The following is a 13,401-nucleotide window of genomic DNA, read 5'->3' on the forward strand; positions in this document are numbered from 1 at the left end:
GCAGATTGGTTTCTATGCAGGGCTGCACCAGATTTTTCACCCTCCAGTTTTAATAAATCAATCCCATTGTCTTAAAGCAGGCCTGCGAGTGCACCTCCAGATATTTAAAGCAATCACACAGGTTTTGTTTAACCAAGGCTAGTAGACGTAATTGCATATATACCCAAAGCGTATTGCCCCTGGGTGTTCCAACTGGCATTATGTACTTTAGAGCTACCTAAACCAGCAGTACTGTGATGACAGCTGTGAGTGTCATTGCAACAAGGCAGGATAGGCTGATGCCACCTCTGGGTGTTCTTCAGCCAGGCCTTGGAAGGTACATGAATAGTCTGCACCTATAAAACAAGGGAGTTATCCAACTTTAGCCAAAGCTGCACAATTTTTTTTCATCTACAAGCGCTCCTTTCCTGAAAAGGCAGTTGTTTTGGGAAAGGTGGATTAACCCTCTAATCTGGTAGGTGGAGCCTTCACATACAGTCCTGCCATATGAAATATAGCATTACGCAGAGATCTTTTTTTCCTCGAATAGGTAACATGCATCAGTAAGAGAATACGCACAACTGTCAAAATCCAACATAATCAAACTTTATTCTCAAAAAACACAATTATAAATAAAATATGGTACAGTTGAAGTTTTAAAAAGTTAATTCAGAATATCTTAAAAAAACACTTGAAAATCTACAATTCGAGTGAATGCCAAGCAACTGTATAAAAAAAAAATAAGTTCAAAGTTAAGTAAACTGTATAATAATACCAGCACTGGGCAACAATAGTTCCTCCGGGTTGCCGTGGCATTACACATTCCATCAGGTCTACAGAAATCAAGTTCTTGCAGATGAAGGTTCAAAGATTATACCATTACTGATGCAGATTTAACACCATTGTAAACTGCATAAGACTTGACCATTTAAAGCCCAAAATGACAAACTGAATTCCAGGAAATACTGGGCACACAAGATTCAGTTCCCAAACACTGCTGTTTGAACAGCAGAGACATAAAGCCCATTTACGTAAGGGCTGAAAACAGTGTGATCTGTAAGCAGCATGTGATACCAGCAACCTTGTTCAAAAGTAACAGGATCACTCAAATACCACTTAGAGCCCTTTCACACAGACGTTCCAATCCTGAAAAATGTGCAAGCGGACCCGACCGGATCCTTTATGGAGCAGCAAGTGTAAACAGATGTGTCTGTTTACACCCGCAGACATCCGATCTGCCAAAAAGAGCAAGCGGATCCGTTGACAGGTCCACCCCATGTGAAAGGAGCCTGACATTCTTCTAGAATAGTGGTCTCCAAACTATTCCACCAACTGACATCAACGATGGGTCACTGTTCTTCCCATCGATAAAAACAATGGGGCACCATTCCTTCCATTCAAACTAATGATATGGTATGGTTTATGCCCAATGACACCAGGGCATTTTCTACTGCCACTGGACACGGTCCGGCCTCCCCTAAGGTCCAAAGGACAGTAAACTGGCCCATGCTTAGAACATTTGGAGACCCCTGTTCTAGGACATCTCTCCCTCACTGGCTGAACCAGCAAGCTTTCATCTGATTACTAATCCCTTCGCTAGCTAGTGATGTTCTGCCACATTGCAGCCAGTAAGTGTTACATGCTAGGGAGGTGTTGTTGGCAAGTTGTCGCCAGTGGTCAACATGACATGGTCGTAAGAGTGGTTAGAATGAAACAGAATTGTGGGGGGCAGCCAACTTCAAAAGAAAACTGAATTTTGTGAGGCAGAGAGAAGTGAGACAAGACCGATATGCCTTACTTCTCACTTCAGATCCTGCATCAGAAATGTCCTAGGACTAAAGATGGCCATGAGTCTACTCCACAACCACTTTGTAACCTTCTTTAGCTTTACCAAACCTATAAATGTGAGGCTCTACCTTAACAATCCATTCAATTAGTATCAGGCAATCCGTGTCTGCATACTTGTTGGTAAAACTAAAGAAGATTGTACAGTGTATCATGTAAGGTCAGTTTAATACCTACAGTGCCTCTCTCAACTACATTGCTTGCACTAGGTATCAAAAAAACTGAAAAATCCTTTGGTGCAGGTAAAGAATCATTAATATTAATGTCCTCTGATCAAGATAGCCCTTTGCAATATCCATTACCTCAACCATTTTGAATTTTGTCATATGTAACAGTCACTATTATTATTGCAAGGCTGATACGAAGACAGAAGAACATTACATAATGCCCCTGATAATGATTGGTATTGTCACAGTACAGGGTCTTTACATACAGCTGTATAAGTGCACAGTGACTAAAATAAAATGCAGTTCAAAATGCATAGTTCTGGTTTGCTACAGAGAGCTTTGTGCTACATTAAAAACATATTGAAATGACCCAGCTTACATATGTTGTAAACCAATTCACTTAAAGAGCAACCTTGGTGATACTATTACTAACTCCTAGTAGATTCTTCAGAAATATACATGGAGGCTGTACACTTCTGAGAGGCAAAAATGGAAGCGCAGCTTCTAGCATTGCTTTTGATGTCAAAAAGTGAGGGAAAAATCTCATTCGGAATGGACCCTCAAACAGTATCTATCTAAAGAAAAACAAACTTTATTCCAAACAAAGAGCTGCACCTTAAAGTATAGGTTCACACTACAGCAGTGTGGTAAATCACGTGATTCGCACAGGAACCGCAGTCCTGTACAAATCACATGCGATTTGTATGCGGTGCGATCACAGCCATACATTTTGTATGGCTCTATTCACACCGCACCCAACATGCAGGACCCATTATTGGATCCACACTAGAATTGGATCGCATGGGTATTCACCTATGCGATCCGATTCTGCACATCGCGACACGTTTTGCGGACAGATGGGGTGTTAACTTAACACACACCCGCATAGTTTCATATGAATGGGGTGTGATTGTGATGCAGTGTGGAATCTGCACTGAAAACGCTGCGAATTCCGCACCTCATCAGTGTGAACCAGGACTAAATGATTTCACCATGGAAAATCTAGTGATTGGTAAGAGACAATTGTCATCCATAAAGCACAACTGAATGGTTTAACCAGGCTAAATGCATTCCAGGGGCATGAAAATATAACATGTGCAGTCTTCTTTTCTTTAACCCTTGAGCCCCAGCGCCTCCCAACCCTTTAAGGAGTTTGCCGCTTGGAGGCAGGGCTGGATTTAGGGTCATGTGACCACCTTGATTGGCGGTCACATGATTGGAAAGGTCCAAATCGCAAGGCGAGATCGGGACCTTTCCAAGGGACGCCGATGCATTTGCTGGGAGCACGCTTTTAGCACTTTTGTTTACAAATGGTACACAAACATACAGCCGCTCACCGTCAAGGCCCAGCCACTGGGTTTTGCCAATTACAGAGCTATAGATTTGACTTCTACAGAGAGGCTACTGCTTCCTCACAGCAAACAAGGGGAAGCGCTGTACATGATGCCAGAGGACAGACTTTTCAACTCAGGCTGTGGGTGCTTTAGAAAAAAATCAAGTGCAAGACAATGAACATCTTGTTTTAATGCACCTGGAATGTATTTAGCAGATTTAAATTAATGGATCACTTTGGCTGTAATCATGTCTCTATTCCTCATCACACTACAGAAGAAAACAAAAGTATCTGCTGTATGTAATGAGATGTTTTGTTTATTTGCATTGAGTTTGTATCTAGCGTTAACAGTTGATATGGCAGAAAGTAGAATTTTAAAGTCTCCTGATTTTTAGGTTGATTGCATACGTCAGTACCAAAATCTCCCTGACCACCTGGAAGTATTCCAGCTACCAATGGTGTATTCAATATCAAATAAATGACCCAACAGAATAGGAACTCCCATAAACAGCCACTGCAGGCATGTAGAAACAAACTCAAGCAGAGAAATCACAGCAGGGTCCCTGAGAGAAACACATTTTCAGGTGATTTAACTCTCCATCTTCTACATACCGGGTTAAGTTTCCTGAAAACAATATGTAGTGTCAATAACTGCATTTTGTCTACACAAAAACTAAATCAAGTAAAAAAACTTAAATGGTAATGGTTTCAATGCACTTTTCTGGCTGAGGTGATCTATGATATTTGTGAAGTAAAGTATTCATGGACTTATTTGTTCCATTATGCTTTTATGTGCCCTTTAAACTGAATTTCCTTCGTTCCCGATCTCTATGTGAATTTGCTGAAATGTTCATGCCACAAAGGCGCCGTGAAAGCAGTGCAAGAATGTTGCCATGTGGGCACTGTGAATGCAGTACAGGTGTGTCGCTGCGTGCACACGGTGAATGCAGTGTTTATGTGTTACCATGTGGGAACTGTGAAAGTAGTGTAATGTCAGATCTATTCAAACATTTTATAGCGAAATTATTACAGGAAGAGACTGACCCGACATCTAAAAACTGAGCATTTTCAATAGGGCATAATGGATATTTCTGAATCAGGGGTCAACACATTGACCGCAGTCAACCTATCGATCACATGCATATATGATAGGTAGATTGCAGCTCCACTGCGGCACCAGCCCCTGACACCAGAAGTCCCCCTCGGCTCTGATGAGTTACAAGACACAATTCAGTGGACACCTGGGAAGACTTCCTCACTTTGCCAGGTAACTCTACATTGGTGGTTTGGTGAGTGAATTTTACAGAGGCGGGGGGGTTATGTGGTTTACTTACTCCTGTCCCAGGCACTCCATCACTCGCACCTTACCTCGATTTACCTTCTATTGGCCCCTGTTCTGTGCATTAAATACTATTGACCTCTGAGTTATCTTTGACCCCTGCACTCTGCGTTACATACCTACTCCTAGCTCCTGCACTCTGGGTTACTTACTACTGACCCCTGAACTCTTCAAATATTCTATACTTTTTTTAATACGGCCTTGTTAGGTTATTTCCCAAAAAAAAAAAAAAAAAAATTATATGCTGAACCCTGATCTCTTCTATATAGCTCAGGTAGATTACAACCTCTCCAGGGTTGCCTGTTACAGTTCTAGATTCTATACTAAACATAAAACTACAGCCAAATGCCTTATTAGTTTAGAATGGGGAAGGTTTAGATCTTTATTAGGCTGCTATTGCTGGATTTGTCCCAATTTGTAAAGAAAATTCTATAATTTTACAGTAGTCAATGGAACAGACACTAAAGCATAAGTTCACCTTTTGCAATATGTTGCAATCTGACCAGCACCCTCTCCAACAGCTAGCAGGGGCTGTGTGGGGCTCCGTCCACGACACTCATTCATTACAGTCTATGAATGAGAGAGTACAAGTCCCGACGGCCTTAGCGGCTGTCAGCTTATAGTCTTCAATGTGGAACGCCTTGGTAGTTCATGGATTCTTCCTGTCAGTATATCTGCTTGCTTGTACATCCCGTATAAACAAGCAAATATTCAGACAGATCTGCAGGGGACCTGCTGATCACTGGTGCAATGCTTTACAGGCTCCCGCAGACAAAAATAAAAACGCACATTTTTTTACCCGCAAACAAATGTGCATTTATTAATTTTTTACTAAAAGGTGAACTTATCCTTTAAGTAGAAATCTCACAATAGGGACACCTGTTTCAATGGCAGTGAAGAAGGTAAGGTTTCCCTTCCTTTTCGACTCCATGTATGTGAGCCTACCCTGACCGCCGGTCGCGAGAAACCACGGTTTCCCGTGGTTAGCGGTCAAAACTTTCCTATCCTGAATGCAGTTATTCCACGTTCAGGAGAGGGAGGTTTAACCTCACCTGAAAACACAGCAGCTCCTAAACTCTGCTAAAAGCCTATGTGTACATGGACACAGGCTTTTATGGAGTTGTATTTAGGAGCTTTTGCAAAAATAAATGCAAAAAGCTCCTAAACTCCAGTTTAGGAGCTACTAGTGTACATGAAGCCTAAATCTCTTGCACAAATAAAGAACCATCACTCTAAAGAATATGAACAGCAACAAAAACCTGAAAGAGGTTCTAACCCTTACTATAGTGACAAATACGAAAAATGTTTTACTAGTTGTTCCACTTGAATGAATTTAGTGAACACGATTTGTTAAAGTAGAATTCTATCCTAAACCTAACTAGTCTTCAAAATGTCCCCTTCCCCATCCCAAGACCTAGTTGGACTAACCTGTTAAAGATGTATATACAACTATTTTCAGCTTGCTTCAGGCACACGATCAGGCTTCCCTATGTTAGACAACAGCGGCTGGAGAGGAGGGAGCACAGACAATAGCTAGGATATGGGAGCCCATGGGTGACGTCACCACGCCTACGCATTCCAGCCATTGTTAAGTAATCTCTCCTCCTCCCTGCAGCTGGCTAACAGAGGGGATCACGTGACCGGACATGAGCAGGCTGAGAATAGGTAGTACATACATCCCCCCCCCCCCCCCCACACACACACAGGTTAGTCGACACAGGCACTAGGAGGGGACATTTTTAAGACTTGTTAGATTGAACCTGGAATTCAACTTTAGATTTCTCACTGTCTTGCTTTACAGCATCAACATGATCACAAATGCAGTTAATTAAAATAATAAACACAACAGCTGTGATATAAATCATAAAAATCTTGTTACCAATAGTGTGCAGATTACTTTTATCTATCAATTCACAATAAATTGATGACATCACTATAGCACATCTTGATAAAGTGATGATCGCCAAATGCCTGCGAGTTGAAATCTGGCAGGGAATAATTGCTGCTATAGATGTAAGAAGAGGTACATGTTTTATGAAAGATCATGCTGTGCAGAACCAAAAGGGAACAATAAAACTAACATTACCAAGCCTAAGTAAGATAAGTGGCTCTGCGAAGCATATAACATGTTATTTTAAGATCTATGCTTGTTATGTGCAGTACATAGCTGCATTCAGCTTTAAGCATTGAAGATTTGATTACTCTTGGTTTAAAGAGTTCAATTTGAATACAATTGTTTTCCTCGGTATATAAGTAAAACAATGCATGCAGTTTTAAAAAGGGAACATCCAAGACTGGGTAGTCATAATGGAAGTTTGAGGCAAGATGAAGATTTTTTTTCTCTTAAGCTTCAACCAACCTCAAAAAGCATAACTGTTCGCATAAAGGTTGCGATGTAACATCAGCCCGATCGGCATCCCTAAAACACAAAGCCCTCTGGTAGGAACATTACAGCCAGCTTCCAAGTTTAAGAAATGGCCTTACACCTGCAACCCAGGGGGCCTCTACCAGTGATGGGGAAACCCCAGGGTTGGTGTCACCCCTCCGATGATCCCTGCAGGATGGCTCAGATCTGCGGATTGAGCATAATGGATCGAAGTCCACTCCATTATGCTCCCCAATCCACAGATCCGATCCATCCTGCGGGGATCGTCGGCTTGCAACCTATATGGGGGTTAACTGATCTCTCCACAAAAAGGTAAGTTTTAAAGCAAGCCGATGATCCCCGCAAGATGAATCGGATCTGCAGATTGGGGAGCATAATGGATTGGACTCTGATCCATTATGCTCAATCTGCAGATCCAATCCATCCTGCAGGGATAGTCGGCTTGCTTTAAAACCTACCTTATCGTGGAGCTCGTGGAGAGATCAGTTAACCGTGTATAGGTTGCAAGCCAACAATCCCCTCAGGATATATTGGATCTGCGGATTAGGGAGCATAATAGATCAGACTCCAATCCATTATGCTCAATCTGCAGATCCGATCCATCCTACAGGGATCGTCGGCTTACTTTAAAACTTACGTTTTCGTGGAGAGGGTCCCGGTCTCACCCCCGTGCGATAGGTGTCACCCAGTGCGGCACGCACCCCCGCACCTGTCTAGGGACATTACTGGGAAAACCCCCAGGTTTCAGGGCTGTCAAAAAGCCAAGGTACCTGGAATGCCTATGTTAGAGCACTGTCACTTCTCCAACTTGTAACCACAGTTATGCTTTAAAGTTGAATGCAACGCTATCTTAGCTCTCTAAAGTACTCAGCTCTGTCTAGCTATATCAAATATATATATACGAAGGATATTAATAAGGAGCATATGTGGCATAATTAGGATGCAAGCCAAAGTAGATGGAACCTGTAAGGTTAGAAATGTGGAAGATGGGATTGCCAACTATCACTCTGTGGTTTTACCAACTAGTGAGTTACCGACCTGGACAAAGATGCAGAACAGGGAGTTTAGACTTCTTTAGCTACATGCATGCCCAAGTTAGTAACATACTATTCCACGGGTGTCAAACTGGCGGCTCTCCAGCTGTTGACAAACTACAAGTCCCATGAGGCATTGCAAAATTGACAGTCACAAGTATGACTCCTAAAGGCGGGGGCATGATGGGACTTGTAGTTTGGCAACAGCTGGAGGGCCACCAGTTTGACACCTCTGTACTAGACCATAAAACCAAAATTCAGGGTGATCAAACCAGAAGAGGTTTTAAAAACAAGCCAGGAACAGCATATGATCCAGATTTCTATCCTCACAGGTTCACGTAACACACTGGCAGAGGAACATATTAGTGTTAATAATTAGAATATAGGTGAGAATAGTATGAACCAGCAAAAAAGCTCATCAGTAGCATTATTACTTTGAATATGTGCAAGTGTGGTAGAATGCACTGTGCCCATTGTCTTTTAAATACTCTCCATGGCTTTAAATTCACTAAGAGCCTGCACAGGATTCACATGTTTCTTCTGAGATGCTCTTTTAATTTTAGTTTGGGTCTCATCTTGCTTTTCTCTCTTGACAAGTGGCTTTTTCTCCGGGGCCTTCATTTTCCAGGACACTGCAGGCAAGTTTAATGATGCCATGCCTTGTGATTTTTGATATTTTGTAGAAGCCACATAAGACGCTTTAACAGTTTGCACCACAGCATTCATCAAGTTCTTAGCAGCTTGTATCAGTGACATGGCACTGTCAGCTCCAGAGACAACTAACTCACCACCAAGATTCTGAACTTCGGCTTTAACTTTGCTGCAGATGTTTAACTGGTGGCAGTATAAGGAAATGCGCTGAAGGTATGCCAAAAGGTCTTGTTTGCAGGTAGAATCAGGGCAGTGGTCAGCAATAGTACGGCCCAATTTGTCCATTCGTGATCCAGCTTCTGCAATTTTCTTTGCAGCACCTATGACATCTGAAGCATTTTTAAGAGGCCCCTTCCCTCTAGTAAAATCGGTCATCTCCATCATGATCATGCACATCTGCTTGGCCAAAACAATGATGTCATTGCCGCTATCATCCCATTTGGATACTTCAGCGTCAAGCTTAATTTTTTCTTCTTGGAAACTTGCAACTTGTTCTGCAATCTTTGCCTTTTGCTCCTGAGGCAGCTGAGCCATAATTGCTCTAGCACTCTGCCCTGCAATGAGCTGGTCATCCTCAGTCTGAATGCTGGTATGGCTTCTCACATCAATGTCATCTGCCTCAAAATCAGAATCATCCAGCTCTTCCGGAGTTCTGATCATTAAAACAGCTTTTCTGATGTCACGAATACCATCATACACAAGTCTGGAGGCATCAATAAATTCATTTTCTTCTACGGGGTGATTCGGATCTCGAATGAGAGCATTAACGACAGTTTCCACTTGTTCTGCAAAGCGTGGCATAACCGTGTCTGATAACAGTTTAGAAGCTTCCAAAACTTTCTCTGTGTAAATACCTGCCTCGTAGTTTTCCATTTCCGAAATGACAACATGCATGACTCTGGCAGCACGACCACGTATGACTCCTGCAGTGCGATCCAGCCCGTCAATGTCTCTTTCCTGCAGGGCTATGACACATTTGTTGACATCTTCTAAGATGTGATTTTCCGAGACAGACAAAAAGTCATCAATGGAAGTGATGTCATCAACTGCATCAGTAAGGATGCCAACTTGCTTTTCCCATTGTTCCTTGAAAATATCCATATTGTCCAAAGCCACTTTACTATGAGGCTTGGCTGCTAAGGCCAACGCGGCATTAATGACCTGAGGGCAGAGCGCTTCCAGCTGGTTTGCAGAGACGCGGACAATTTTAACCCCATCCTCATTGTTGGAGATGGAGCACGCCAGGTTTGCCACTTCGATCAATTTAGTTGCGTGTTCACGAAAAACTTGGGCATACTCTTTAACTTCCTTTTCATTCCCGTTCTTGGCAGCCTCGATCAGAACCAGAAGTGGCACGTTGGTCTCCAAGAACGAGTCCGAGACGTGGTCCATGACGGCTTTACACAGCTGCCTGCGCAGGTCTCTGGTCTTTCTGACCATTTTATCGATGGCGGCATTAAGGACGTCGGTTCTTTCCTTGCGCCCAGAATTCGTCATGTATTCTGAGAGGAGATCCTGCAAGGCTTGCCTGACCAGATTACATTCGGCCACGATGCGCTCGCGGCGGTCATCCCGGGTGCAGGTGGAATCCGCCATCAAGGCCGCCCCGCTGATGATACTCTCAAGTCTTTCCTCTAAAGAGGGACGGAATTTCTCTTCTGTGAAGCCTATAGGATCCATGATGATCTGTTTATCGAAGTTGTTGAGGGCCACGGCCAGCTCTCCTCCCTGTGGGGCTGGGCTCTCCTCGGATGGGGTGGCCTGGGCTGCATTGCTGATGGCGGTGATGGCTTGCTGCAGCTGCTTGTAGATCAGATCCCGGTTGGCTCTGTAGGCGGCCACATCGGGGTGCAGCAGACAGGCCTGGGAGGCGGTGTGGAGGAGGGGGACGTTCTTCAGCAGGACTCCCCTGGCGGCGGCCATCTGATCCCGGTGCCCGCTGTCCTTCAGCTCCTGCTGCCGCTTAGCGCTCATTGCATGCAGCTTCCCCAGCTCACCGTTCAGGGCTTTGTACTGGATGGCCAGATCGTGCTCGGTACCGGCATTCCGCAGCCTCAGCAGCCCGTCCTCCACCACCTTCAGCTGCATCAGCACCTTGTAGACGTCGGCCATGTCCGCCAGGATCAACAGCCGGGTGACGGCGGACAGGAGGCTGCGGGCAGCCCGGACCACATTCCCCCTCTTCACCGACGAGCACGGGTCATCCGCGAAGTCCCCGGACGCCGCCCTCATCAGCTCGCCCTGGGAGCGGACCTCTTCCACGGCGGCGGCCAGCTCGTCCCGCAGGAACTGGCTCTCCTTGGCGATCTTGTCCCCCTTCTCCAGGAAGTTCTGGGTGGCCTGCTCCACCGAGGCGGCCAGCACCCGCGCCTTCTTCGAGCGGCCCTTCTTCTTCGCGGACGGCCCTTTGTTACTGCTGTTCACCAGGGTGGTCACCTGACTCACCAGCGGCTCCAGCAGCCGCTCCACCGCCACCGTCCGGATCTCCAGGCTCTTCGGGTTCCATTTCAACGTAATGTTCGCCGTGGGAAGGCTCATGGTGGCCCCGCGCTCGGTCAGCTACGGCGGAGGTTGGGAAACGAATGACTTGCTCCAGGACACGGCAGCCGGAAGATGAAGGAGGGGCGCCTCCCTACTGCCTCCGTTATCCCGAGTATCGGTCTGACGTCATTTCCGGATCACCTACGGCGCCCGGCCTCCCCCACTCCAATGCTGTCTCACCTCCCCCACTCCACTGCTGCCTCACCCATTCCGCCTCACCATCCTCCCTTTCTCCAATGCCTCACCTCATCCATAATCAATCTTCCTATGACTCACCTTCCTCATCCTTCCTTCGCTGCCTCACCCCATCCATCCTCAATTCACACGTGGTTCGCCCACCTCATCCTTCCTTTGCTGCCTCATCACATCCATCCTCAATTCACCTATGGTTCACCTACCTCATCCTTCCTCCGCTACCTCACTCCATCCATCTCTAATTCACCTATGGTTCACCTACCTCATCCTTCCTCCGCTACCTCACCCCATCCATCCTCAATTCACCTATGGTTCACCTACCTCATCCTTCCTCCGCTACCTCACCCCATCCATCCTCAATTCACCTATGGTTCGCCTACCTCATCCTTCCTCCGCTACCTCACCCCATCCATCCTCAATTCACCTATGGTTCGCCTACCTCATCCTTCCTCCGCTACCTCACCCCATCCATCCTCAATTCACCTATGGTTCACCTACCTCATCCTTCCTCCGCTACCTCACCCCATCCATCCTCAATTCACCTATGGTTCACCTACCTCATCCTTCCTCCGCTACCTCACCCCATCCATCCTCAATTCACCTATGGTTCGCCTACGTCATCCTTCCTTTGCTGCCTCACCCCATCCATCCTCAATTCACCTATGGTTCACCTACCTCATCCTTCCTTTGCTGCCTCACCCCATCCATCCCTAATTCACCTATGGTTCACCTACCTCACCCGTCCTCTGCTGATCCACTCTATCCATCCTCAATTCACTTATGGTTCACCTACCTCATCCTTCCTTCACTGCCTCATCCCATCCATCCTCAATTCACCTATGGTTCACATACCTCATCCTTCCTCGGCTATCTCACTCCATCTATCTCTAATTCACCTATGGTTCGCCTACCTCATCCTTCCTCCGCTACCTCACCCCATCCATCCTCAATTCACCTATGGTTCACCTACCTCATCCTTCCTCCGCTACCTCACTCCATCCATCCTCAATTCACCTATGGTTCACCTACCTCATCCTTCCTCCGCTACCTCACCCCATCCATCCTCAATTCACCTATGGTTCATCTACCTCATCCTTCCTCCACTGCCTCACTCCATCCACCCTAATTCACCTATGGTTCACCTACCTCATCCTTCCTTTGCTGCCTCACCCCATCCATCCTCAATTCACCTATGGTTCGCCTACGTCATCCTTCCTTTGCTGCCTCACCCCATCCATCCTCAATTCACCTATGGTTCACCCACCTCACCCGTCCTCCACTGCCTCACCTCATCCATCCTCAATTCTCTTATGGTTCATCTACCTTATTCATCACCCCCGCCTCCACCCTCAATCCTCCTATGATTCACCTACCTCACCCGTCCTACCTTCCTCTACTGCCTCACCTCATCCATCCTCAATTCCCCTACCTCACCTGTCCTCCACTGCCTCACCTCATCCATCCTCATTTCACCTGTGATTCACCTACCTCACCTCATCCATCAATTCACCTATGATTCACCTACCTCACCTCAACCATCCTCAATTCACCTGTGTTTCACCTACTTCCACCAGTCCTCCTTTCCTCCAGTGCCTTACCTACAACATCCATCTTTCCTTCCCCCATCTCCTCACCTACTCCTGCATCATCGGTCCTCTGTTCTCTCACCAACTCTACTTCATCACCATCTCACCAACTACATTCATCCTTCTTTCACCCACTTCCTACCTCATCCATCCTCCCTTTTCCACCTTGTCTATCCCAACCATCCTTCCTTCCTTCTCCAACTCACCTACCTTATCCATACTGCCTTCCTGACCTCACCTGTACTTCCCCCATTTCCTCACCTCCTCCTACCTCAGTCCTCCAACCCTCACTAACCAAATCCATTTTTTCACCACCAATACCTATCCCACCCGTCCTCCCTCCCC

General features: G+C 45.7%; 1 protein-coding gene and 1 pseudogene across 5 annotated transcripts in view; one reads left to right on the forward strand and one right to left on the reverse strand.

Moving 5' to 3' along the window:
- IFI35 (interferon induced protein 35) overlaps positions 1-13,401 on the forward strand; it is a 138,548-nt gene that overhangs the window by 63,966 nt on the left and 61,181 nt on the right. The gene's annotated exons all lie outside the window — the stretch shown is intronic.
- On the reverse strand, positions 564-11,385 carry LOC149453987 (catenin alpha-1 pseudogene; annotated as a pseudogene).

The sequence above is a fragment of the Staurois parvus genome, unplaced genomic scaffold (assembly GCF_062004578.1).
Source record: "Staurois parvus isolate SC_StPar_1 unplaced genomic scaffold, SC_StPar_1.0 ptg000442l, whole genome shotgun sequence".
Classification (NCBI taxonomy): Eukaryota; Metazoa; Chordata; class Amphibia; order Anura; family Ranidae; genus Staurois; species Staurois parvus.